This window comes from Sus scrofa, chromosome 6 (assembly GCF_000003025.6).
Source record: "Sus scrofa isolate TJ Tabasco breed Duroc chromosome 6, Sscrofa11.1, whole genome shotgun sequence".
NCBI classification, from domain to species: domain Eukaryota; kingdom Metazoa; phylum Chordata; class Mammalia; order Artiodactyla; family Suidae; genus Sus; species Sus scrofa.
In genome coordinates, this window is record NC_010448.4 from 120,161,926 (window position 1) to 120,184,693 (window position 22,768).

The 22,768-nt window shown below is 44.4% G+C and overlaps 1 protein-coding gene across 12 annotated transcripts in view; it reads left to right on the forward strand.

The window, feature by feature from the left end:
• Window positions 1-22,768, forward strand: part of FHOD3 (formin homology 2 domain containing 3) — a 549,164-nt gene that overhangs the window by 125,102 nt on the left and 401,294 nt on the right. The gene's annotated exons all lie outside the window — the stretch shown is intronic.

Genomic DNA, 22,768 nt, shown 5'->3' on the forward strand with positions numbered 1-22,768 from the left:
CAGCTTAGGCATCAGGCTAGTCTATAAATCACTTTCATGGTTTCATAAAGAGGAGGACTGTTGGCGGGAGATTGTGTGTTAAGACAGGTCCCTTCTGGGGCCCTGTGGGTTCTCGTCCTGGCTTGTCTCCCATGCATTCACCCACCTACCTGTAAACATTTCCTGAGCACACGAGCCTCTGTCCTACTGAGTGTTGAGGTCATGTATGACCCAGGGCTTTGTGCATAGTGGGCCCTCAGGGAGGCGTGGTTATTGGTATAAATGCGCTGTCAGACTGGATCACACAGCGATAAGAATAGTCTTTTGGTTTCCCTCCCCTCTCTACCCACCCTTCATCTTCCTCTTGGCAGGGCTGTTCTTGCTCCCCTTCGCAGTCAGGCAGGAGCGTGGCCCAGGGTCCCCTGCAGAGATTTTTGGAAAAGCAGAGGGAGGGCAGGTGGGAGCTGCTTTGGTAAGGCTGTTGGGGGTGTTTTCAAGGTGCAGCTGTGCAGGCAAATGAAGAGTTACCATGTTACAGATTTCTGCTTTTGCTCCAAGTCTCTACCAGTTCACTGATCCTCCCTAGGTGTGTATTTCCCCAGGAGTATTCTTCCTGTTGTCTGAGCTCATGGGCAGTAATGATGTTGGAACTGCCCTGAAGCTTTAGTCACAACATCTGCACCATGTTAGGAGCCTCACCCTCATTATTTTAGTTAAATCAACAGGCTTGTAAAATAGGTGTTATCATTCTTGTTTTACGGAATAGAAAACCGAGGGTCAGAGAGATTCATGGACTGCCAAAGACATGGGTTTAAGTGGGAGGAGAAGAATTTGAATCAGGGTCTGACTGACTCCAAAGGCATGTTCTTTCCATAAGTTATGCTGCTTCACTAAACTCTGTGTTGAGGTTTGCAGATGCCCCACATTCAGTCACATCCACCAAAGAGTAGGATTCAGAGTGTGGACTCTGCAGTTAGGCTGCCCGGATTTGAGTCCAGGCTCTACCACTCACTAGCTGAGAGCTCGAACATCGTACTTACCTTCTGTCCGTCAGCATCCTCATTTGTAAAATGGTGGCAATAGTACTTACTTGTTGCATGCTGAGTGGGGCATGACTGGTGATTCCAATTTTTTTTTAAATTATTAAAGCGTACTTGATTTACAATGTTGCGTTAGTTTCAGGTATACAGCAAAGCGATTGTTATACATGTATCTGTATCTATTCTTTTTCAGATTCTTTTCCATTATAGTTCATTACAAGATATTGAATATAGTCCACTGTGCTATATAGTTTGTTCTTTTATGCATAGTCGTGTGTATCTGTTAATTGCAAACTTCCCCTTTGGTAACGGTAAGTTTTGTTTTCTTTGTCTATGAGTCTATTTCTGTTTTGCAAATAAGTTCATTTGTGTCATTTTTTTTTATCGGGCCATACCCATGTTATGTGGAAGTTCCTGGGCCAGGGATTGAGCCCAAGCTGAGGTTGCAACGTGGGCCACAGCTGTGGCAGTGCCAGATCCTTAACCTGCTACACCACACAGAAACTTCCTTGTGTTATTTTTTAATATTCCGCATTTGTCTTTCTCTGTCTGACTTACTTCACTTAGGTCAAGTTTTTTTTTTTTTTTCCAAGTAGCATGATTCATTCTTTTGTTTTATTTTGTTTTTCTTTTTACTGCCACACTGAGGCATGTGGAAGTTCCTGGGCTAGGGGTCAGATTGGAGCTGCAGCTGCAGGCCTACACCACAGCCACAGCAACACCAGATCCAAGCCATATTTTTGACCCACACCGCAGCTTGCAGCAATGGTGGATCCTTAACACATGAGCAAGGCCAGGGATGGAACCCACATCCTCATGGAGACTTTGTTGATTTCTTGAGCCACAATGGGAACTACACAATCTTTCTTCATATACCTTATGAGGGAACAAAGATATAAGGCAGATGGTATTGGGACTGGGTGAGGGTGAGGAGGTGACGCCTTGGCTGCTCATAATCCCACGGAGAGGGGCCCCTGTGACCCTCAGCATCACCTTTTATAAAGCCCTTTGGGCTGTTCTTGATGATAGCTTCTCCTGGGTCATTCTCTCGCTTCTCCATTACTAACCTTTAAAATCAGTAACAGGGAATTTACTTGTTACTATGGTGAGCTGTAGAGGAAGAGAAAAAGCTGAATGGTGTGTGAAGATTGGAGCATATAAATGTGGAATCTGAGCAATGGCCTTGCTCACTAAGAAGAATGTTCACATCAGCCTGGTGAACTCAGTCTGGGTTGGCAGGATGCACGGGGCAGGGCTGCAATGGTAGGTGGTCCTGCATGCCCACCTAGAAAAATTTAGAGCCAAACACTTGTAGGTGGGAGTGGCGCGGGCAGGGTTGGCAGGTGTTACAAGGCAGCTGAGAGTGGCTGAGGAGGAGGTGTGAAGGGCATGGGGGGCATAGGGGAGGTGAGCCCTCTTGGCACCAAGTGGGCAGATGCTTTTCAGACTTCTTGGCAGATAGAGGCGGTGGTATCACCAGGGAATAGAGCTCAAGATCCACATGAGTTGGCTTCTACTGGGGACTCAGTGCCAGTGGGTACCTGGACTGAGGGCTGTATTGCCAGGGATGAGTACCAACACAGCCAAGGAATTGTCAGGGAAGAGCCAAGGGAAGAGATATAGGGATCTGGCCAGGGCTGAAGGGTATCCATCACGAGGAAGACCGAGGCCATCCAGAGCCCAGGAGCCAAGTCTTGCAGTGTGTGGTAGATCATGTCTTTGGGGAGGACAGATGTCATGACTCCACTCTTAGAGGGACTTACCAATGGGCTAAGTAGAAAGGGGATGAGACATGACTGAGTCACGTGGTCATGATGCAGATAAGTTGACCAGGTCATGGAATCATCGATTACTGTTGCTGGAGGGTCTCCAGGGACTCTGCTTACTCCCCCTGCTGGGGAGCCTGCCAGAGCACTGCTTCTCTGACTGAGTCATGTGACACAACCTGTTAAAGGCAGGGCAAGGTCTTGAACAGCAGATGGGGAGGCCTCGGTCCAGTGCTTCTCACAGAGCTGAGCCTTGCAGCCTGGAGAATTCCTTCCCTTCCCAGGAGGAGATGCTGTTACTGCATCCTCCCTCCATCGACCATGGGAAACCTTGGGAGTGACCCTTCCTCGAGTGTGGCCAAATTGTGTCCTTTAGCCTCCGCTTTCTAAGGCACTTTCCAATGACGTCTGATGCATGCAGGCAGGGTACCCTAGCTGGGGGTGGGGTCAGGGTGGGGGACTCATGATAACACAAGAGGCTCTGGAAGCTCTTCATCTGGGCCACTGGATGTCACATCTGCCCCTGCTCTCTTCCTCCCTGGTTAGACCCTGGCTTTCCCTGTTCAGCTCAGTGCTTGCTCATCCAGCGAACCTATTTCATCTGTCAGGTCTGGGTGCCCCCTGTGTGTGTTCCAGGTGCCCGTGATCAGGTGTTATTCTTGACTTGCTTTCTTTTGCACTGGGCTCAGCACTCCTTCACCTTGTCCCTCATTTTTGTGCTCTTCATGCCAAGCAGTGCATGCATTTCAGGGGCCAGGATGCAGGAGGTGCTCAGTCAGTGTTGATTGAGTAATTGTATAAAGATGACAGAGTTTACAGTCAGTCTCCAGCATTGACTATTAAACACAGACTTTTGTCCGCTGGTAAAAGGCAGAAGACTTTTGCTCACTGGAAAAAGCCAGACCTTTGGTGTTTGTCCCCAAGCTCTGCTTGTGTCGCCAGGGGGACTTCTTTAGCAGCTGTGACAGCAACTTGCAGAAGAGGCACCTGCTCACTACTTGGAGGGTGGCTTGCTGGTAGATCATCCCACTTCTACCCAGACCTCAAAATGAAATGGCCTCTCTGCCCTGAAGGCTTCAGTCAGTTCCATTTGTTGCTATTGGAGGAAACAGTCAGGGCAGCAGTGCGCATGAGAAAGATGAATTCAGAGGAAAGGGACATCACTCAGCCCGCCCACCCCTCCCAGCCACATTGCTGTGAACCCACCAGAAATATAACCTCTTACATTCTTTTTAAAGAAGGGGGCTTATGGAGTTCCCTGGTGGCTCAGAGCATTAAGGATCTGTCATAGTCACTGCTGTGGCTTAGGTCACTGCTGTGCATGGGTTCGATCCCTGGCCCAGGAACTTCTGTGTGCTGTAAGTGTGGCCAAAAAAAAATTTAAAAAGGGGTTTAATGAGCTATAACCCGTATACTACAAAATGCACTCACAGTGTACAATGTAGTACTTTTTAGTGTAATGACAAATTGTGCAACCACTACCACAATTATAGGACATTTCATCATCCCCAAAAGGCACTTCATTCCCATTAGCAGTCACTTTCCATTTCCCCTCAACATCCCCAAACCCGAGAGCCGCTCATCTATGCTCTGTCTGGATGGATTTGCCTTTTCTAGTGACTTTATTATAAACAGCATCATACAATATGTGGCCTTTGTATCTGGCTTCTTTCACTTAATGTAATGCTTTCAAGATTTCTTCAGGCTGTAGTATTTGTCAGAACTTCATTCCTTTTGGTGGCTGACTAATTTTCCATTGTATAGATGTACTACATTTTGTTTATCATTCATCAGCTGATGGACATTTGAGCTGTTTCCACTTTTTGGCTCTTAAGAATATGCTGCTATGAACATTCATATGCAAGTTTTTGTGTGGACATGTGTTTTTATTTCTCTTAGGTATATATCTAGACTGGAATTGTTAGATCATATGGTAACTCCATGTTTAACATTTTAAAGAACTGTCAAACTTTTCTGAAGCAGCTGTATCATTTTTCCATTCCCACCAGCAATGAATGAAGGTTTCGGTTTTTCCACATTCTTGTTAACATTTGTTATTGTCTGTCTCTGATTACTGCCATTTTAGTGGGTATGACGTGAGCATCTCTTCATGTGCTTGTTGGACGTTATTGTTTTTGAAGAAAAGTTTTTCGACTCCTTGGCCATTTAAAAAATTGGATTATTTGATTTTTTGATTCTTGTGTTGTTAGAGTTCTTTATATATCCTGGATACAAATTCCTTATCAGATATCATTTGCAAATAAATTCTCCCTTTTTGTGGGTTGCCTTTTCACTTTCTTGATGATGTCCAGTTACATACAACATTTAAAGTTTTGATGACATCTAAGTTACCTCTTTTTTTTTTTTCTTGTGATTTTGGTGTCATAGGTAAGATATCATTGCCTAACCCAAACTCATAAAGATTTACATCTAGGTGTTCCTCTAAGAGTTTCATCCTTCTACTCATATTTAGCTCTTTAGGTCTTTGATCCATTGTGAATTTAGTTTTTGTATATGATGTGAAGTAGAGGGCCAACTTAATTCTTCTTCTTCTTCTTCTTTTTTTTTTTTTTTTTAACAGCTGCACCTGAGGCATATGGAAGTTCCCAGGCTAGTGGTTGACTTGGAGCTGCAGCTGCAGGCCATAGACACAGCAATACAGCAGTGTCAGATTTGAGCTGTATTTGCAATGTACACTGCACCTTGTGGCAATGCCAGATCCTTAACCCACTGAGTGAGTCCAGGGATTGAACTTGCATCCTCATGGAGGGTTCTTAACCCCTGAGCCACAGTGGGAACTCCCAGCTTAATTCTTTTTCTTGTTGATATCCAGTTACAGCACCATTTGTTGAAAAGATGGTCCTCATATATTTTCGATGAATTAATAAATACATTTTAAATTTCACTTCTGTATCTCAAGTGCCTTTGATAATTTGGAATGTCTTATAAATGCCTTAATGTAGTTTAATAAAGGTCAACATACCTTTTGCCACAGAAGAATTTGCTCTTAAAGTAGTTTTATGAAAGTAAAAAATGCCTTGTGCCACCATCATTTCAGATGTTTAGTTTTGATTAGGGAAAAAAATCGCTATTGTATTACATGACGGTTAAAAAATATCAGTGAGGTTCAGAAGTCTGTGAAAAGAACACAGAAAGCTAATGAGCTAATATGGTAAAAAAGAATGTTATCCGCATTTTCTCATCTGCCTGGTGGCATATTGCCTTGGAGTGTGTGTCCCAGACATGTTGCCGGTGAGGTGACCCTGAAGCCCGGCTGGGGCCACTGCCCACTGTGGATGCGAGGTGACCCGTTGTTTGGTAAGAGGCAGGATGGATGAGCCAGGGAAGGGCAGGGCCAGTGTCAGAGGCCTGTACCTTTCCTGGGGACACAGTTACATCATTTAGACACCCTAGTTTTCAGCAGCATTTATCAGAAGCTTGTCAGAAAGGTTGTTTTCTAATGTAAGTCAAAGTTTGTTGTCAGGGGAGTTCCTGTTGTGGCTCAGCAGTAACGAACCCGACTAGTATCCATGAGGATGTAGGTTTGATTCCCGGCCTCGCTCAGTGGATTAAGGATCCAGTGCTAATGTACCTGACTAGTATCCATGAGGATGTGGGTTCGATCCCTGGCCTCGCTCAGTGGGTTAAGGATCCAGCGTTGCCATAAACTATGGTGTTGGTCACAGACACAGCTTGGATCTGCTGTGGCTGTGGCATAGGCTGGCAAATGCAGCTCCGATTCGACCCCTAGCCCAGAAACGTTCATATGCTGCAGGTGCAGCCCTAAAAAGACCAAAAGAAAAAGTTGACGTCACTTTGTGTTTGGAGAAGGAGACCTTACAAAAAGGTGTCTTGAGGATGAGTGGCCGGTGAGGTCCTGCCTGCTCAGAGGGAGAAGTGCTGATTTCCCGGTACGGCACACCTTCAGATCCATCCCAGGGCACATGCTCAGAGACCCTATGAGATGGTGGCCTCTCCAGAGGTTTCTTTAATGTCTCCACTGACAAAACCAGTAGAAAATGTGACAGATTCTAACTGGGAGCCTTGGAACATGGCCCTGGGTGTTCTGTGGGCTGTGCTGAGGCCCGGCCTGCTGACCAGAGCCTTGAGCCCTGATGTTGGGCAGGCCTGGGATGACCAGGGCTGCTTTCCTTAGGGATGGCGAGCTGCTTTTGGAGTCAGGATTAATTGTCCCACATCAGCTTTCCCTTTGCCAGGTGTGGCCACACCCGTAGCATTAGGCAGCCGGATTTATATATTTCATCCATGGCCAAAGTATATGCTCCTTTCTCCAGAACCCACCACATCCTACATATAATTAAAATTTTTTATTGTGGTAAAATACATATAACATAAAATTTGCCATTTTAACCATTTTAAATATACATGTCAGAGGCATTAGTTACATTCAAAATCTGGGGCAACCACTACTGCTATTTCCAAAATCTTTTCATCTTCCCAAACAGAAACTGTAACCATTAAGCAATACCTTCCCATTCTTCTCTCCCTCTAGTCCTTGGAAGTGAGAATCTTTTTGACTCTATGACTTTGCTTGTATCATTTTAAGATTTAATTTTTAAAAATAATTTTGAACTGATCTTTTAAAGAAAAGTTTTCAAACGAGTTCAAGTTCTGAAAAGAATGCTTCTGGTTTCATAGTTTTTCTTTTTTCTTTTTCTTTTTTGTCTTTTTAGGGCTGCACCCATGACATAGGGAAGTTCCCAGGCTAGGGATTGAATCAGAGCTATAGCCACTGGCCTATGCCACAACCATAGTCATAGAAGATCTGAGTCTGTGACCTACACTGCAGCTCATAGCAATGCTGGATCCTTTAACCCACTGAGCGAGGCCAGGGATAGAACCTGCATCCTCATGGATACTAGGCAGGTTCGTTACTGCTGAGCCACAATGGGGACTCCATCCTGGTTTATATTTTTTCATCTGGGCACATTTTTACCAGTAGGTCAGCCTCACATTGCATCTGGTTGCTGAGAGAGACAAACAGAAGATGGGCAGAAGATGACCAAATTCTTGTGGAGTTTTTGTCGATCACACACAGGAGTAGCTGCCTGCTGGTCAGGGGTCTCAGCCGCTGCCTTCAGCAGCCTAAGTGAGGGAGCCATTCCGATTCCAAGATGAAGAAAGTGCTTTTCATTGAGAAATTGACATAAAAGTGGTATTCCCAGTGGAGGTTGAAAATCAAATCCTTCTAACCTCAAGATATCCATCTTTTTCTGTTACTCTACTCTGTCTTCTGGGGTACACACAGGACTCTTTGTAAGGGGGTACCACACATTTCTAAACATTATTATATTCGGCAGAGTGAGTTTTAGAGCCAAAGGTGGCAACAGTAGTCAGGAGGGCTAAAGCCACACCAGGAAAGGGTCAGGGGAGCCCCTCCTTACCTGAAGTCACCAATAACGTGTCACCCTTGTCAGTTCACCCCCAGTCATTGGCGCTAGCCATGCGCTGGGCTGTGGGGGATGAGCCAGTGACCCCAGCTGGCTGTCTGTGATGATGACACAATGATGGTGATGGTAGCAGTGCCCCTACCCCTGTTTGTTGAGCCCATTCTATGGGCTGGGCCTGGCTAAGGTGTTTCTGAGCATTTCTCCTTAACTCCCACAGCCCACCAGAGAGGTGGGATTAGCATGGGAAGAGGGAAGCTTCCAGAGGTCAAGTTGAAGCTTTTAGGAGAGCATGTGGCTGGTGGTGGCAGCACAAGTCTTGGAGGCTGTGTTGCGGGCTGCCTGACTTCTGGCCAGTACAGTCCTGCCCTGCACTCTGGAGGGGTGAGGCAGGGTATATACTCCCAGGCCACTCCCTTGGGCAAGACAGAGGCCTGAGTGGCCAAGTGGCATGGCCATCAGGAGAGGGGGGTGGTTGGGGGGAGCAGGGACTTCAGGGTGAGGGGGTGTTGGGCATCTCTGTTTCTGGGCCCCCTGGCTGGGAGGCCTTCAAAGAGACTCAGGGAGATGTGGGGCCTCTGATGAGTGTGGCTTTCTCATGGTGGGCAGACTGGGTAGAGGTGGGGACCAGAGCAGTGGGAGAATAAGTCAGCTGCTGAAATTCTGTGTGTGAGTGCTAATTCACTTTGTACAGAGGAAAGGGCCTCATGTGGCACATCTTTATTCTTATTTTACATAAACAGTTGCTCCTTGAATAAGGTGGAGGTTGGGATGCCAGTTCTTGGCTCAGTTGAAAATCCATTTGTAATTTATATATGTGAATTCATACAGGTAATTTATAGTTGGCCTTAGGTATCCCTGGTTCCTCCTTTCTCAAGGTGATTCTGCATCAGTGGATTCAGCCAACTGTGCATCATCTACTCCTGTAGGGTTTACTGTTGACAAAGATCTACCTATAAGTGGACCTTCATAGTTCAAACCTGTGAGGTTCAAGGGTCAATTGTATTTCTGTCAGCCTTATGACCTCATTTCTTAGTTCACAATGACATAGCAAAGTCTGTTCAGAAGGGAGCAGTGAGACGAGGTCCCATTGTGGCTCAGTAGGTTACGAACCTGACTAGTATCCATGAGGATGTGAGTTCGATCCCTGGCCTCGCTTAGTTGGTTAAGGATCCAGCGATGCCGTGGGCTGTGGTGTGATGCAGACTCTGCTCAGATCCTGCATTGCTGTTGCTGTGGCTGTGGTGTAGGCTGGCAGCTACAGCTCTTATTCAGTCCCTAACCTGGCAACTTCCATATGCTGTGAGTGAAGCCCTAAAAAAAAAGAAGAAGAAGAAGAAGAAAAGCTGACTTAAAAAAATCCTCTTGGTGTGCAGAAATTCATTCATACATCATTAAAATTTATATGATTCAGGCTGTCACTGAGGGCAAATGGTTGCTTTTAGGGCTCCTTCTATTTGAACTGTTTTATTCAGGCAATAAATATTTAATTGATTGATGTTTTAAAGTTCACCAGGCTGAGGGAAATCTATATTTAGCATAAGCCTCAGTAACATTGTAACTCATTTCCAGTAGGATAAAAATGATCAGCATGCTTCCTAAGTCCTAAAAGAAATATCCAGCTCTGGGGTACACCCATTTGTATATTCTTAATGTCAGGCACACATTCTTGTTCCACCACCAAGTGAGTGTTTTTCCAAGACTGCATAATAAGGCTGGTCTTTCTCTTCTCCATGTCACAGCATCCCCACAAGAGAAAGAGAAGGGAATCTGGCCTCTTTGAAGTTTGATCTAACCAAACAATCATCATGTGATCTCTTTGCCTTCTTTACTGTTTTGCTTGTGAATTGGCTGAAATAAATTTGCTTTCCTTTTTTTCTTTTTGTAAAATTTTAAAAAATTTTATTTTATTTTTCTTAGAGTATAATTGACTTAGTGTTGTGTCAATTTCTGCTGAATAGTAAGGTGACCCAGTCATACATATATATACTTTTTTTTTCTTCATACAACCATCAAGAGACTGGATATAGTTCCCTGTGCTGTACAGTAAGACCTCATTGCCTATCCATTCTAAATGTAAAAGTTTGCATCTACTAACCCCAAACTCCCAGTCCATTTCACTTTTTCCCCCATCCCCCTTGGCAACCACAAGTCTGTTCTCCATGCCCATGAGTCTGTTTCTGTTTTGTGGATAGGTTCATTTATGCCATAGTTTAGATTCCACATATAAGTGATATCATATAGTACTTGTCTTTCTCTTCTGACTTAATTTCACTTAGTATGAGAATCTCTGGGTGCATCCATGTTGCAAATGCCATTATTCTGTCCTTTTTATGGCTTAGCAGTATTCCAGTTATTTATACGTACCACATCTTCTTAATCCATTCATCTGTCAATGGATGTTAAGGTTGTTTCCATGTCTTGGTTTTTGTGAATAATACTACTGTGAACATATGGGTGGATGTATATTTTTGAATGAAAGTTTTGTCCAGATATATGCCTAGGAGTGAGATTGCTGGATCATATGGTAGTGCTATATGTAGTTTTCTGAGGACTCTCCATACCGTCTTCCATAGTGGTTGTACCAGTTTACATTCCTACCAACAGCGAAGGAGGGTTCCCTTTTCTTCACATTCTCTCCAGCATTTGTTATTTGTAGACTTGTTAATGATGGGCATTCTGACCAGTGTGAAGTCGTTTTGATTTGCATTTCTCTAGTAATTAGTGATGTTGAGCATTTTTTTCACATGCCTGCTGGCCATCTGTATGTTTTCTTTGGAGAAATGTCTGTTTAGGTCTTCTGCCCATTTTTCAATTGGGTTGTTGAGTTGTATGAGTTTATATATTTCAGATATTAGGCCCTTGTTGGTAGCATCGTTTGCAAAGATTTTCTCCCATTGTTTGGGTTGTGTTTTCATTTTTTAAAAAGTGGTTCACTTTGCTGTGTGCAAGCTTTTGAGTTTAATTAGGTCCCATTGGTTTATTTTTGTTTTCATTGCCATTATGCTAGGAGGTTGATCAAACTATATGTTGCAATGTATTTGCTTCTCAAACAAATCTCAAGCACATAAATGTCTAAGTATCATAGATATAGGTGTCATTTCATGACCATCTATAATTACTCTGAAACATGGAAAGACAGGTTGGATGTCACCTAGGAAGTGTGATGATGATGTGATCACGCTTGAGCCCCATCTTGGGCATCTTTGTTCACCTGACACAGGGCACTGAGTGACCCGTAGTCTACTCATTAGTACACCCTCCTTCCACAACTACTTGGTTAATAGCATTTTTTTTTGTTTGCGCTCTAATTTCTATTTATTTAAAGATGTGTAATTTTGATTTGTAAAGTTGTTCCTATGAGCCTTTTCTCTCCCTGCTACCATAACGTGGCGGTCTTGACACTTGTGTTTTGGACTTTCATGACACCATCCCTGTGGTCCTTTTCCTCCAGCAGGATTGTCTGCCAGCCACTCAGATGCATTTTGCATAGTGATTTTCCTAAAATGCAGATCCGACCATGACATTCTGTTGCTTAAAGGCTTTCAAAGCCAATTCCCCAGCCTTGCCTTCAGGCCACTTCTGTGCCCTCAGACCTGTGTGCAAGCTCTTCCTGCCAGCCAGGTCCTCTCTCTCCTCCCCTGCCATTCCCCCTGCCTGTGCTGGCCGCCCCACCTCCTGTCTCCTGAGCTGTCTGGTTTTCTCCTGTCTGCAAGAAGCCATTCAAAACTCAAGAGGTCTTATTCTTTGCTTCTATTTCAATCCCCGCTCCCACCCACCCGCCTTGGGAGAAGAGGTCCTGGAGGAACCAGAATATATATACATGTCTTTATTTCATGATTATGCACCTTAGAAACCTCTTTCTGCAACCACATGCTTTGTCTCTTATTGCTATTGTGTGGATTTCTGAACCAGCAAGGGATTGTCAAGAGAAGAAGACAAATATGGAACTTTCAGTGAATTCCCTCCCCAAAGAGTTGAAAAAATATTGTCGCTCAGCAAATGAACTGCCTTAGAGAAGATTATAATATTGACTTTAACTTCTTTTACCAACTTTCCATTTCCTTGAAATACATCTAATCAACTACTATTAACTGTCTTGGAAAATTTTTTTGCTTACAGAGTTTTTTTTGTTTTTTTTGTTTTTAAACAACTACCATGAAACTGAAGAAATTTACCTGAAAAAATGTTACCTTTAACAAAAAAGGAAAAGCATTGGGCATATTCACGCATATAGTCATATCTATTTTAAGATGTAATTATATTCTTTGGTTTTCCCACCAAAAATGAGACTTGTCAGTTTTTCACCTCAGTGATTTACTGACACTTTGGAGGTGGGCTGTCACTTGGAATTTGGACATGCTGTACCTCAGTCCATTTAAACAAATGCACCCATTTCTGATTAGGCTGAGGGCTGGTGGCTGTCTCAGAGTTGAGATGTTCACAGCATCTCCATATTTTCACGTATTCTAAAAAGAAATTTCACAGAGATTAGCGCTCAGAATGTTTGACTAAGACCATGTAGACTTCAGGGTAGAAAGATTGAGTAAAGTGCTTTATCTTCTGCTGCAGTTTTTAAGAACGCACCCTTGTTGCTTTTGTAAAAGCCATTTGAAGATATTCCGCATTAGTTTGAAGGCTTTGTACTAGAGAACTAGACTGAGGTTTGGGAGTATTACTGTGGACCTGAGGTGACAGAGCTGTTTAGGTGTATGATGAAAAAAGCGTGTGGGAAAGGCGTGTGACATGTTTACTTCTGCTGCCTGGTTCTTACCATGTGACACAAGTCAGGCCCTTTTGTCTGAATCCACATTCTCTGGCTAAACAGGAATTTCATTTTGATAAACAGGATTGAGACAGTGGTCTGGGAGGCAATTCTTAGTGTCAGAGGGAGAAAAAGGGGAGAAAAAGTGTACGGCTAGAAGAAAAAGAACTTATAGTGTTAAAAATCATGGTTTATTCATTTTACAGTAGGTTTGGCCATAAACATATTAAATTCTTACTGGTGTCAAATTCAAGGAAAATGTTGTGAAATAACACTGGATGCAATAAAAGGAATTTTGAAATAATTATCATTTGCAGTCCTCTCCTTAGTTAACAGTGCTCTGGAATCTGACCCTCTGCCTGGGCAGGCATCAGGAACTCTTACTCTTTTCTCTGAGTATTTGGCTGTGCTCTGTTGTTGACTGGCTCCTCTTCAGTTCAAGTGGAGGCCTCCTGGGCAGCTGGTGGCCAGGGCAGCTGTGGTGGCCCAAGTCAAGTGTGCCCCTCCCATGGCTGCAGCTCCCAATTTAGCTGCTGGGTTTGTGCATGAAATGCCACAGCCCAGCCATCTGAGCTCTTGCTTTCTGTTTAAATAAAAAGGCAGATGCTTCACACATGTTTTCCCCAATTGACATAAACCATGGAAGGAAAGAATGCTGATGCTCCAGAGTTGCCCTGTAGCAGCTTGTTACTTTTAATTTGTAGGTTTCCTGTAAGAGCACAGGCTGAAGGCAAACCAGCAGCTGTGCTGCTGCTGGATGAGGTGTCATGCTCTTTTTTTTTTTTTTTTTGTCTCTTTGCCGTTTCTTGAGCCGCTCCCGCGGCATATGGAAGTTCCCAGGCTAGGGGTCCAGTCGGAGCTGTAGCCACCGGCCTACGCCAGAGCCACAGCAACTCGGGATCCAAGCTGAGTCTGCGACCTACACCACAGCTCATGGCAACGCTGGATCCTTAACCCACTGAGCAAGGGCAGGGATCGAACCTGCAACCTCATGGTTCCTAGTCAGATTCGTTAGCCACTGCACCACGACGGGAGCTCCTGTCATGCTCTTTTAAGTGGCTGAGTAAGGGGTGAAGGGGCCGTCTATAAATGGCCAGTTGGTAAGTCTGAGGGACTCAGAGATAAGGGGCTTCCCTGGCCAGCGTTTTTCCTGGGTGGCCAGGGAGGACCACAGCCCAAGGGAGGGGGTGCCCTCTGTTTTGCCCTTTTTTCCATATCAAGAAGAGCAGATGCTCACATCACAGAATTAGCCTGCTTGGGGAGTGTTTGCTCTGGAGCACAGGCTACTGATGAAGCCTAATAATAGGACTGAAGAAAGGTTTGCCCCTTTTCTTAAAGAAGACATTGGCTGCTGACTTTGGGAGGTGTCATACGGCTCCTGACAGACACTCGTGTCACATTAGACTTGGTTCTCTTTTCTATCTCTTCCCTGGGCTCAGAGCTTTTGGACGCTGATTGGGCACAGCCGTTCCTGACAGTGGCCATGGGTTAATACTGATCTGCCTGTACTGCCTTGGTCCTCTGTGGCAGTGCCCAGCCTATGTCAGAGTTGAATTGATTGATGGTACCTCCTTGAAAATAGACAAGCCACAACTTGGGGGTGCCTGTGGCCATCACGTACAGTGGGATGTCACACAGACTGAGCCTTAGGGCCTATGAATCATGGACCAGCTGCCAACACAGAGGGAGTGTCACGTGCCCATCTCCAACTGCATCTGCTGCTGCCACCTGGGTGGTATCGCCCCTCTAGCCCATCTGCCCACAGGCAGTGGAGGCCAGAGCCTGTGGGTGCCACCCCAGGAGGGTGGCCCTAAGGGATCCCAGGATGAGGCTGGGGGCAGGATTATTAAATAAACTCAGAGTCAGCTTTACCTGTGGTGGGCCCTCGTTAGCGCAAGGCAGCTAGTTTTAGCACAAGGCTTTAGATAACAACACTTGGAAATTTGGTGCTAAGTATTTCTCAGCCCCACACTTAGGCTGTTTTGAAAAGCAGCATTGCTCTAAAGTAAGAGCCAGCGTCTGGGAATGGGTCAGACAGGAGCCCTAGTGTTTGGCTAGTGTCCTGTAGCTTATCTGTGATTAGCTCAGATGCTTGATAAATGCTTTTGCTATTCCAGCAGCTTTATGACCGTCGGGGTCTGACTGTCTGGTGGTAGTTCAGGATAGTCCCCAGTTGGAGCAGTGTAAATGGTATGTGGGGACATGTCTTACTAGTCCTTTATTTCAACAGGTGACTCCAGTAGTTCTGGGGGTTTGATATTTATCACTGTGCCTTTTACCCCCCACCCTTTTCTTACCCGAAAACAAATGGTATGGTTAAGTATGGCCATGACTCAGCCAAGCCTCAGCCAAGCCCTGTCGTGGCCATCAGGAGAGACAGTGTCACTGTCAGAGGTTCTGTTAGAATTGGCATGCATGCCTTGCGGCTGTCTTAGATTTCACTAAGGTTTAATAGCTTTTTATCAGAACTTATTCTGATACTAAGCTAATAAAGTATTCCTGGGCATGTTTCAAAAGCTAAAACAATTTTTTAAAATGTACCTACCTACAAAATAGAAATAGACTCACAGACTATGCAGAACAGACTTGTGGTTGCCAAGGGGAAGGGGGGACTGAGTAGGATGGACTGGGAGTTAGTAGATATGAGCTATTATATTTAGAATGGATAAGCAATGAGATCCTACCATATAGCATAGGAAACTACATGCAATCTCTTGGGATAGACCATAATGGAAGATAATATAAGAAAGGGGATGTATATATATATATGTATGCCTGGGTCACTTTGCTGTACAGTAGAAATTGGCACAACATTGTAAATCAACTATAATTAAAAAACCAACTTTTTCAAAATGAAAATATAGATTAGGTTGATTTGCCATGTGATGTTCACACGTGAGGAAATACACACAGTTGAACTAAATCTAACTTTTATGCATAGATAGAAAAAGAGAGATGCTTTTGAATTTTCAAATACTTGTGCAAGCAGTCCTTGATGAAGAAGTTGGATAGCTTTTCTTGTTAGATTTTTCTCATTTTTATAAAATTAGTTGGCCCCAAAAGCTTAACTTCAGTTGAATCAAGAGTTTGTGGAGCTAATATTGCAAAGATCTTAAAAGTTTGCAACCTAGAACAAGACTGAGGGAATTCCTGTTGTGGCACAGCAGAAACGAATCCAGCTAGTAACTATGAGCGTGCGGGTTCAATCCCTAGCCTCGCTTAGTGGGTTAAGGATCCAGTGGTGCCTTGAACTGTGGTGTAGGTCACAGACGTGGCTCAGATCCCGTGTTGCTGTGGCCCTGGTGTAGGCCAGCAGCTACAGCTCTGATTCAACCCCTAGTCTGGGAATTTCTACGTGCTGTGGTGTGGCCCTAAAAAAAAAAAAAAAAAAAAAAAAAAAGCAAACAACAACAACAAAAACCCGACTGAGATTGTACATAATTTTTGGTATGGGTTAAGTTTTAGGATGGGACTAGAAGTGGAGGGATAGCTGGCTTCAATATTTTCTCCCTTTATAAAATGTTTTGGAGCAATCAAGGTGCTATGTCCTGTTGAAAACATGAGCGCAGCAGGGTTGCTGGCAGATCTTTTGGAATAATTATCCAGAATCAGTAGTCAATAAGAATGCTGTAGTGATGTGCAATCTTGATATCCAGATGGGACTGCCGTGAATGTTGGTAGTAATGTGGGGTCACATGCCAGCCCAAGGGGTCAGCAAGGCCATGTTGTTTCTGAGTGGTAGCACCTGTGTGGTTGAGCAGTCTGATGAGGGGAGGAAATGGGCTACCTGAAGAAGATGAACTTGAAGGAGTCAGCATAGAAATCACTGGGGAGACTGTGGGCCAGGAGAGAGCCTGCAAGAGAGGCTCAGGGCTCTCATGGATCCCGGACACCCCAAAGCTTCCCTCCTAGTTTGGCATACAACTGGCACTTTTGGGCTGGGGGTGACATTTCAGCAAGCTGGGTGTGCTTTTTCTTTTAATTTTTAAAATTTATTTGATTAAACTTATTTATGTACTTATTTATGGAAAAAGTGGCACTTCTGCATCACCTTTGAAAAGGATAGAGTGGTGTGGATTGTAAAATATCCTCCCTCTTAGCCCAGCCATGTTTTCTCCTCCCACTCCCCAAGCTCATCCGTTCACCACCTCCCATCATCATGTTATTAGTTCCCTGGGTTTTTGTGCAGGAAGAAAAATATCTAATTTACCCCACTTTAGAGATAAAAAATGGTGATAAATTATATGCACTTTTCCCCACTTAGTATTTCTTTCTTTCTTTTTTAAACAAACACCAATTCCTTTTTTTTTTTTTTTTTTTTTTTGGCTTTTTGGCTTTTTGGCTTTTTAGGGCTACACTCATGGCACGTGGAGTGGAGTTGCCCAGGCTAGGGGACGAATCAGAGCTGTAGCCGCTGGCCTACAACACAGCCACAGCAACACAGGATCTGAGCCGCATCTGTGTCCTACACCACAGCTCATAGCAAAGCTGGATCCTTAACCCACTGAGCAAGGCCAGGGATCAAACCCGCACCCTCATGGTTACTAGTTGAATTCATTTATGTGGTACCACAGCAGAAATCACTTAGTATTTCTTGAGGGTCTTACCATATTAGTAAATAAAGAGCTTCTTATTTCTTTTTTGACAGCTACATAATATTCCATTACATGTCTTTAGGAATCTTTATTTGATTCATCTCCTATTAATGAATAGCTGGTTTGTTGCCTCTTCTTGGCCATAATAAACAATGGGCTTTAGTAAATAACTGCATATATGCCATTTTGCCCGTGTGTAAGTTTATCTGTAGGATAAATTCCAGGAGGTAGGATTGCTGGGTCAAATGGTTTGTACACTTCTAATTTTGATAGATTTTGCCACATTGCCTTCCATAGGACATGTTCTTATTTTCCACTAGCAATTTGAGGTTGTTCATTCAAATATGTTGAAATATCTCTTCAGGCATCAAATAGTGATGCAGGAAGCGTATTCTATGTGCAGGTCTGAAAGCACCATCAGAAATGTGACAGCGGTGCTTCCCAACAGTGCAGGGGACCCACTGAGTCCTGGTTTCATGTATGACAGGCCCACCTGGGACAGCAGGGCTCGATATTCCTGCCCATTGGTGTTTGAGTGGCCTGAGATCCAGCTTACCCTCCAGGCTGCTCAGAGGGGTGCCTTGCTTTAATCCCCCAGCAGCAGCCCTGGCTGAAAAAGCCTTTTGAGAAACAAAGAGGATCCAATTCAGCTTAGAAAACATAAGTGTCCCTGAATTAGATAGTGTCCTTGGTAAATTAGATCTGATTAAACTGAACACTGATGGAAGCTGTCTTTATCAAATGCGTAGGAAGGGCATATCAGGGAGATGGGCACTCAGCTTTCATTTTTAGTATTTTTAACATTGAGCAGAGAAGGATGAACGTTGCTGTTATTTTAACATGAAACGTAAAACCACCAAGCTGGGGTTGGAGGTTGGGAAATACAGCCCAGGGCGCCTTCCTGGGTCTCCTACTGCCCCAGCTTTCCTGTCATTCCCAACCTCTGGGGGTTTACAGGACACTGGCCCCCACTTCCATCCCCACCCCCTGCCTGCTTTTCCACCTCCTGAAGCCTTGTGTCCAAATCCTCATTCTGCTATGAATTATAAGATTTAAGTAATGGCATTTTTTTTTTCCTGGTAATCAGAGCAATTCACAGCGATGATAGAAAGTTTGCCATGTGAATGATTTAAAGCCGTGACTGTAATTTCGGAATTTGTTAGAGATTAGATTGGGTTAGAAAGAAGGAATGAGCAGGCATGGGAAAGGAGGCGGGAAGTAGGCTGAGTTCAGTTTGGGTGAGGTTCTCAAAGTGTGTGGAACAGCTGGAATCGTCTCGGCACATTTTTTGGCCACTGGGAAAGTGTAAAGAACAGGCAGCCTAACAGCATTTTGCCAGGGAGAAGCTGATGAGAATCCCTGAATATACAGTGTGAAGGAGAATGATGGTGGATACTAAGAATGTGCTCAGGATCACTAATCACACAGAGGGGCTGATGTGGAAATACTCTGCTGTCTTTTCAATGTGTTGAATCGTATTACTTTCTTTCTTTCTTTTGTTTTTTGTCTTTTTGCCATTTCTTTGGGTCGCTCCCACGGCATATGGAGGTTCCCAGGCTAGGGGTCGAATCGGAGCTGTAGCCACTGGCCTACACCAGAGCCACAGCAATGCGGGATCCGAGCCGCATCTGCAACCTACACCACAGCTCACGGCAACGCCGCATCCTTAACCCACTGAGCAAGGGCAGGGATCGAACCTGCAACCTCATGGTTCCTAGTCGGATTCATTAACCATTGCGCCACGATGGGAACTCCCGTATTACTTTCTAATAATGAATAATAATAGAAAATTCTTAGAGACCTCATAGAAGGGCTTTGGGGAGTTCCCATTGTGGCCCAGTGGGTTAAGAACCCAACTAGTCTCCCTAAGGGTTTGGGTGCGATCCCTGGCCACTCTCAGGGGGTTAAGGATCCCACGTTGCTGTAAGCTGTGGCATAGATTGACGATGCAGCTCAGATCCTGAGTTGCTGTGGTTGTGGCTGTGGCTGGCAGCTGCAGTTCTGATTCGACCCCTAGCCTGGGAACTGACACAGGCCACAAGTGTGGCCATTGGAAAAAAAAAAAAAAAAAAAAAGGGCTTTGGGCAGTGGGCACGGTGTCAGAGGCCATGTGACAACAAAATGCATTTCTGAGGGTAGAAGTCTCAGGATACTTGCAGGCTTGTGTGTAAATGTAGTACACACGTGGTTTTCTGTGAACAGCTAGTATAGAAGGGATATAGTGGTAGAGAATAATACAGTAAAAATTTAAAACAAAATCCCCATTCTCAGTTTCCCTTATCCTGCTATAGCTTTTCACAGGGATTATCTCTTTATATAGACACTCAGTTCTACCTAACACTTGTTTTTAAAACATGTATTTGTTCCAACATGATTGACATACAGGGAACAATTTGAGCATAACATGGGTTGCACATTTGCTTATGTGCAATTTTCTCTGCGAAAGCACCCAGTCAATGCAGGAAACTGAGCCAAGCCATGTAGGAACACACAGAATGCACACAGGCCCCTCAGACATCTTCCAGCCACCTCACTTCATGTCTCATCTGAGGCACACGCTGCCCACATGTGGTTACAACTTTTGTCCGATTTGTTTGTTTGTTTGTTTTTACAGCCTCACCTGTTGCACATGGAGGTTCCCAGGCTAGCAGTCGAATCAGAGCTGCAGCTGCCGGCCTACACCACAGCCACACCAGATCTCATCCACATCTGCAACCTACACCACAGCTCATAGCAATGCCAGATCCTTAACCCACTGATCGAGGCCAGGGAACCTGCATCCTCATGGACACTGTGTCATTTTCTTAACCTGCTGAGCCACAACGGAAACTCCATCTTGCCTGATTTCTGATTCTCTTGCTGCCACCCCACAATGACTCAGGAGCTGCAGCCCCTCTGGTGCCCACTTCCACCAGCACCCTTCAGGTTTTTCCCCAAGTAAAGTGCCACATCAACTGTAGTGTTTATGTATTTTTTTAACCATTCAGCATGTATAACCTTGTGCTACAGATTTTATTAAGTTCCTGTCTTTTCCCCTCCTCATACGCCCTTTGGTTTTTGTGTAGTGTGGTGATTTCTAGGAAACCACGTGTGGGGTTAGAGTAGAACTGAGCACATGAGTACGATTGCCTTATGGTATTTATTGTCCATTGTCTTATGTCTCTGTGTGCCCCCCACCCCCATGTCATTTCATGGGGGGTAGGGCCTTCTGATCATTTGCTCCCTCTTGCATCCCCAGTATCTTTCAGTGTCTGGCACGGAGAAGGGGCTCAATGAATATTTGCTGAATGAACAAATCCCCAGATCTTCTACTGAAAAATGGCATTCTGGCCATACTCTGTTGCAAATGAATGGTTCTATCAAAAAAAAAAAAAAAAAAAAGATTATTACAGTTAAGGCCTAGAGCAGAGCAGTTGGGTTTGGCAAACACTTCTGGCCCTTTGGCTTACACAGCTTATCAAGGGAGGCAGGAATGGAAATGTGGGGTATAGGCCACAGAGCTTTTTAAAATGTGGAGTTAGGAAGAAGTGCTCCAACAGTGTATTCAAAGTAAGAACCATCAGAATAATAGCGGGAGTGGCCAGACCTACACAAGGGTTATTTAGTAAAAGTAGTGAAAAAGAAGAGATCCTAATGATGGCGACTCCAAAATAATGTAATAAATGAAAAAAGAATTTTATTGTAAATCAGGAATTTTTGGCACAAGCTTTTATTTTTGTTTTTAACTGAAATTCCTAAGTAAATACAGCATTACTTTAGCACCTGTCATATATTTTAAAAATATGTGCACAGTTAGTGTTCAGTAAATGAAGGCATGGATTGAGTGCAGGTAGTTAGCTGGGATTACAGATGTAGATGTATGTGTGTGTCCATATGTATAGAACTTTGTGATGCAGTTATGGGACTTCTGTGCATTTTTTCATTTCATCCCAGCAACAGCCTTATGGGGTAGGAGCTGTTATTCTCATCCTTCCAATGAAGAAACTGAGGCCCAGAGAGGGTAACGTTGTGAAAATTGTGCAGCTGGAGAGTAACGGACCAGGGATTTGGGGATTTGGGAGGCAAAGCCCATGCCTCCATGCATTGAGGGCATCTCACTGGGTCCTGGTGGTTCCAATTAGGAGAACTTGTCTTCTGCCCTCCTGGAGAGGGTGCTAGAGATGTAAGGAAGAAAGGCCAGTGTCATTGGTGCCCAGGTGGGAAGAGCATGAGGAACTGTGGGGAGCAGGTGCTTAACAGCTTCATGTGGTAGGCACTCCATCTATTGACTAGGTGCTTTGCAAGGTGTCGTCTACAATGAAAGGCTCCAACATCGCCAAATAAACAGAGAGTGTGAAGGAATGAGCTACCATTTGTTCAATTCTTACTTCATTCTAAGCACTGGACCAGACACTTTTAAACATTGATTAGTAACCAGTGATTTTGGGATCCAGACTTAGTGTGGTAAGTCCTTTTACTTGTTCCGTTTCTAACTTTCACAATACCCTCCAAGGCTGGTTCTTTTAGTATCTTCATTTTCCATAAAACTTAAAGAAGGCACACCAGCCGTACCATAAGTGGCTTTGTTTAGTCCTCACCCACCAAACCAGTGTGGTAGGGATTATTTTTAGGAATGAGGTCACGCAGGAAGGAAGTAGCATGGTTGGGATTTGAACTCAGATCTGTCTTCACAGCCTTTAGGCTTTTCCCATTATCAGTAAGGCACATGTTGAGGCATGTTCGTAGAAAAGATAGGGGAGGAGATTTGAGGGGAAAATATTTAAGCTCCTACAAAGCTTGATAAAAATACATGTGTACTTAGGTTTTTTAGGGCCACACCCATGGCCTGTGGAAGTTCCCAGGCTAGGGGTCAAATCGGAGCTGTTGCTGTCAGCATACACCGCAGCCACAGCAACGCCAGATCCGAGTCACATCTGCAACCTACACCACAGCTCACAAGAATGCCAGGTCCTTAACCCACTGAGTGAAGCCAGAGATCAAACCCACATCCTCATGGATACTAATTGGATTCTTAACCTGCTGAGCTACAAGAGGAACTCCCTACATGTGTGCTTAGAATCATGGAAATCTTAGAAGAAAAACAATGATCAAGTTGTCACTGTTTACAGAGACATGATTTAAAATAGAGCTTTGAGACAAGGACGATCCCATTGCCAGCAGAGGGATTCTTAAAACCAGATCTGGAGTTCCTGTCTTGGCTCAGTGGTTAACGAAT